The sequence below is a fragment of the Halyomorpha halys genome, unplaced genomic scaffold (genome assembly GCF_000696795.3).
Source record: "Halyomorpha halys isolate HHAL.00 unplaced genomic scaffold, Hhal_1.1 Scaffold146.1, whole genome shotgun sequence".
In the NCBI taxonomy this organism is placed as follows: domain Eukaryota; kingdom Metazoa; phylum Arthropoda; class Insecta; order Hemiptera; family Pentatomidae; genus Halyomorpha; species Halyomorpha halys.
This window is the reverse complement of record NW_027110622.1, coordinates 2,468-8,767: the sequence shown is the minus strand read 5'-3', so window position 1 is coordinate 8,767 and position 6,300 is coordinate 2,468.

The following is a 6,300-nucleotide window of genomic DNA, read 5'->3' as shown; positions in this document are numbered from 1 at the left end:
ATAACTATACATCAACATACTATTTGTTTCCGTAAATATAATTTACACAATAGTCGAATAAATGTTACATTTGAGATCAATATATTTGTAAAACAGATTTATGTGAAAATTGAGTTTAAAGTGTCGAAACATTATATGTCATGCCATACGTTGGCTGTATACAAAATTTTAATGATTTCTAAACTACTCAGAAGTTACAGCTGATTTAAGAGACAATAAAATATGTATTTGGTGTTAAGTTATTGCAAGAGTGGATCAAGTGGCTTTTTCACACTGCCACTGCTAACTGCTATGTAATGTTAAAAAATGCTATCTAAAATTTAACCACCGAATTTCAAAAATCCTCCTAAGCAGTTTGACATACATTATATGAAAATCTTCTTTAAACAGTATATCTCAAAATTACAGCTAGTAAGATTACAACGCCTAATTTGTAACGCCTCAAACTTAGTCAAGAGTTAACTGTAAAACGATATGATATTAAATTAAATTTTCGAAAAAAGTCCAAAACCAGAATAAAGAAAATTGTTTTTAAATATTTGTTATTTATTCATTGTTCAGTGCTGCCAATAATTGGATCAAGTTGCTTCTTCACTCTGCCACTGCAAACTGCTATATAATGTTACAAAAATGGTATCTAAAATTAAAACTACCAATAATTAGAACTGATTTATAAATCAAATAAAAAAAGGTACTTTATAAGGTACAGAAAAATAGATAAAATTAAGGCGCAGGAAGATTTTTTAAACATTCGTCATTTATGCCATGTCAAACTATTTCAATGAGGATAAAACCTATCTGATATAAAATAACATTTACAATTACAATGTATAATGAATAAATAAATATTATGTACATTTATAATACAATATATAATGAATAAATAAATATTATGTGGAGGGGGAGGAAAGAGAGACGTTTCAGGGCGCGACCTCCAATTTAGTGCATACTTTGGCTTTGGCATACTTCGCAAGTATTCATGATCGAAAAAAATTTACAAAAGAAAAAATGTAGGCTATCTGAGCTAAGATCCATTATAAAACCCTCTACTAGATATAACTCCGACTACTGTCGAGATGGTCCTATATACAAATATTGGTCAACACTTTTGCATATGAATACCCTGATTTATATTTTCTTGACACCTATGATTCGAAAACTGTTTGTCTTAATTTGCCTGAAGATCCCAATGTATTGAAACTCAGATAAAATAAAAAAAAAAAGTTTGTACTCTATTTCATATCGATCTAAAAATTTTCCTACGATAAACATAAACCTAATGAATGATATAAATAATGGCTTACAAAGAAAAGTCAAATGACAACACATGCAGTCAAATATATTATTTTTTTTATTATTTGTTGGTGTTGAATCAAGTACTACACAATTATCCAGTTCGTCTAAGTTACTTAAGAGCGGTTTGGATTTACTTAATCCATTATTATGCAGTGAATATCACTTCGACTGCCTGTAACTTAATTTTTAAAGATTATTAGTAAAGAATGTTTGCTTTTCTTACAATTCCGAACCAATGCCGAAATGCCCTTTAAATTTTATCAAAAGCGGCTCATCAGATTAAGTGATTGAAGGGCCCTATGGAATAGCTACGACGTCGGCAATGACCAAACACGTAATTTAAAAATTAATTTCAGGACTCAAGTAACCTTAGAACATGCTTATGTAACATTTTGAACTTTTGTGTAATTAATTACCAAAATCTACTAGCCAAGGAACATAGATGTTAAGCATAAAGAAAGGCTGTACACAATTTCATGGTCTTTATGTGGGAACAATAAATGAAGTTAATATTTCTTCCGGGAACGAGTTATTTGCTTTTTTCTACGAAAACATGGATAGGGGATTCTTTAATTCTCAGTGTTTATTATTGGGGATACTAGTGTATGACATATGTTATGTATGTATGACATCGTAATCCATTAATTTCAGCTCCACTTTAATGATGTTGACAGATAAAGTTGTTTTTTGTCTTTTTTTTTTATAATTCCCGGACATTTGACTTTTTTTTTGTTAATATTTATTTATTGCTATTTACAACTGTACATTATAATACATTTAGTAAATCTGATCTAAGTTAAATTGGAGTGTTACAGGCGTGTAGAGAAACTACCTATTAGTAGCACTCTAATGACATTTTACATTAGCTGATCTCGTGACCATCTTCTTTTCAGGCGCCTCGGAGGAATGTCAGGAATGGAAGATGATGCAAGATTAGAAACTAGGGGGTTTGAGTGGTTAGAGAGTTAATAATGGAAGGAGTGATATCTGGTTCGGGCTGGATCGGTTACATAGGGAACATTAAGGTCTTTATGTATGATTTTATTTGTGACAAAGTAAGGAGCATTGAGGATTTTACGAAGGATTTTGGATTGTACGGATTGAATACGAGAGGAATTCGAAAGTTAAGTGGAGCCCCAAAGCTCAACTCCGTATGTCCACATTGGCCTTATTACAGTCATGTAGATCAGTCTTTTGTAATGTGTTGGAAGTTTAGACCGTGTGTCTAGTAAGTGCTCTAATAGTCGAAATTGACGTGCCGTGTCCTTTCAGTCTTGTGTGAGGATTACAGGTTAATCGTTTGTCCAAAAGTAGTCCAAGGTAGCGGATCTGTTCGACAGGGGTAAGAGTAACATCATTAAATGAAACTGTAGGGCAGTCAGTAGGTTTACGACGAAGGGTAAAGGTGATTTGTTGGAATTTATCGTAATCCTCCAATTACGACATCATTCTTCGAGGGCTGTGATATGGGATTGGAGATTTTAGGATACGATTAATGGGTTATTATTAACAGCGAGGACTCATGTGTCATCGGCATACGTGGTGAGGATAGTGTTAGGATTGGTTGGAATCTCAGCTGGATAGACGGTGTAGAGGATGGCACCAAGGATACTACCTTGAGGATCACCAGCGGACTGAGAATAGAGGGATGAATAGGAACCATTGTGGTTTACTTGGAAAAATCAATCAATGAGAAAGGAACGAATAATGAGAAAGTATGAAGGAGGTAGGAATTTACGGAGTTTGTAAAGTAGTCCTGGGTGTCAAACTCGATCAAAATTTGATTTCTTGAAGTTGGAAAGTACGAAAATATCTGTTTTCCAATTACAAGCATGTTGATAATTCATAGGAATTAATAATATTCAATTTCATTCATAAAGTATGGTTTTGATCATATAATTCTTTTATAATCGTACAGCTGTGTGGCTGAAATTTGTATTAAGGCTTAAAAACTGTTTGAGTTAATTCTGAGGGATGTTTATTGTCTTTTAAAACCAGTAACTGGTTGTAACTAGCTGCCAGGAGTCATTGAGTTCGTAGTTTTCTGTCTAATATATTCCTTATCTAACTTACCTCAGATTGAGACGACGTTGTCTCTGACGTTGAGGCCATTTCTATTTTTTTCTCTGTATTCTACCGCTGGTACATAATGTTCTTGAAAAAATATTTTAATAAAAGTAATTGATACTTTACTAATACATTAACTTTTTTGAAAAAGAAGTCAACACATGGGATTTTTACATCGCTTTTTTGTTCTATACGAGCGCATATTTACAGGCTTGAGTTTTTTAGTTGAAGAGTTAGTATTTTTTTAGTAAGTTTATTAGAGGCTTGTGTAGATTTGGGGTACTCACATACATCTTCAATGGTATTTAAAAATTTTAAATTAGTTATAAGAAATGTTAACTTAGCTTAACCTATATAGTGTTGCAGATCATATCAAAGGGCATAACATATGCTATAAACTTACACCTATCCAATATCTTTAACTAAATTAGGGAAGCTTATTCCAAAACATGTTATACTTTATTTTTTTTTGTCCATTTAAGAAGACGTGACAGCTGTGTAATCAAAAAGCGAGTGGACATATCTCAATAAAATTTTAGTTTTTCAGGTCTATACTCATATAACAGCATTTGTGCATATTTGAAGAAATTTTGAGATTGAAAGGTTCAAAAGTGTGTTAATTTGAAGTGGAGTGGGCCGAATACAAACAACGAAGGATTGATTTATCTCCTTACAAATTTCGCTGGAGGCTCATAATTCTTGGAACAATTCTTTAACTTTTAGAAAAATACTTCTGTCTATTTCCAAAACTATGCCATATCCCCCATTTTAATTTTTTTTTAATTTTTCTAGATGGAATACTATGCCCATATACCTCCCTCATGATATTGTTCCAGTCAATAACTGTTTTATCTACCAGATTCAACTGTTTCTTTCCCCATTTAACTGAAGATAAATTTTTGGTTCAACTAAAAATAAAACTTACTGCGATTGTAAATGAAATTTCAATCTATCAAAACACGTGCCTCACCTCCAATGTTTGTGAGTTAAATAATATAGGGATGTCTTGCCCTCACTCACTAACATTTTTCAGTAGCCAGTAATTATAAATTTTTATAATTTTTTTGCGAAAAAGTATGTATAGTATTGTATATAAACCATTTTGGGAAGTTAATACCACCTTGGACACTTTTTTTTATTAGTTTCAATAAAACTAATAAGTCATATTATTTTCATATATTTCTTTACTATTCTTGAAGCTTATCGATTTATCAATAAAAAAAAACAACATTACATACAATTATTGTTTTATAATGAGGTGTAGATAGTTGACCGTAGATTAATGATTGGAGAAGTTTGTCGGGGGGAGGGGGGGTGCGGTCAGCAAAGAACAACATAAATGAATATAGTTTTGTTTATTTATGTTGTTCTTTGCTGACCGCACCCCCCGACAAACTTCTCCAATAATTATTGTTTTAGTTTGCAATTTGTTTATAAAATAGTTCCTTATATGTGTACTCTCCTATCCCTTACCTTTTGATTCCAGAGAACATTTTTTTTTTAGATTTTCGCCAATAATAAAGATACAAAGATAAACATTCTATACAAAATTAATGTAGTTGAGATTTCAAACAAAATTCGAACATTAAATTTACTTTATTGTTATACGCGATTCCATCAGAGCACGGTATAAAAATAGTTAAGACACCGAGGGTACAAAAAGGGTGTTTTAAGGAAAAATCATATTTTTTTTTTCTCAATGGTATAATATGTTTTCGGAAAGTGACAGTTGGAATTCCAGATTTTCCATTTTACCAGCCGTTGGCTCAATAACATATAATTGATAGTACAGTCAATCAGAACGTTGAAGGTAAGATATCGTAACCATCTTTGATACTTTCTTTTTTTTAAACTTTTATGCTATCTGAAATCATTGCTATTGGTCGTAAAAAAATCGTTTGCTACATGAAATAATCTGTCCAATTTGAAGAAAAACTCTGATTATAGTTAGGAGCTAATAAAATTAAAGACCCATAGAAATGGATCGAACACCTTTATAAACAATACAATACAATAATTTATAACCTGAAAACTATAACCGATAAAGTTTGGAAAAGAATGCGATAGTATTCACCATCACTGAGGTAACAAGAAATAACAAAATTAAATTTCTATCATATCGTCATACTATAAAAGAGGATTAAAAATCAAACCATAGCTCGGAAATAAATATTTAATTGTTGGCTGTAACTTGTTTAAATCAGTAAATAGTAACCATATTAGAAACATTACAATCAGTTTGATTGCAAAAGTAGCTTTCGCTTAATCGATTGTTTGATAAATATTTACATTCGTTTCCGCTTTGGTAAGGTCGTAATAATTGCAAGATTTCTTTTCTTAAAAGAATTACGGAACCCATTGATGATCAATTCTTCAATATTTTATTAAATGTCGAAATTTAATCCGATTACTTCATATTGATTAATTAAATATATTTAATTAAACATTAAAATATTTCCAATATCAATATTAATTTATTTTATCGATTCATTAATAGCAATATATTTTCTACGATAGTGAAAATTTGGCGTAAGGATGTAAAACATTCAATAGCTCTTTAGATATAAATGCATTTATTGCTATAAATGATGCAATACAATAAAACTATTTTGAAGATAACAAAATATGTTAATCTATAAATATAGTTATTTTAATATAAATATTTTATTGATTAATCTTATTTATTCGTTGATAGGAATGTAATATATTTATACCCACGAAACCGTTGGGTAATGATTAAAATCTTGATTCATTTATTACTATCGAATAGTTTTAGAAACGAATTGCGAATATAAATAAGTGAGTGGATATGGAGCTCATAATTAACAAATTAGCAAAGATAATTTGGTAAGTAGAACCAAATAAGTTACAATTTAAAACGTTATTAAAGTAATTGTTGGGTTAGTAGAGAAGTTTATTGCTATTTTGCCTGAAATA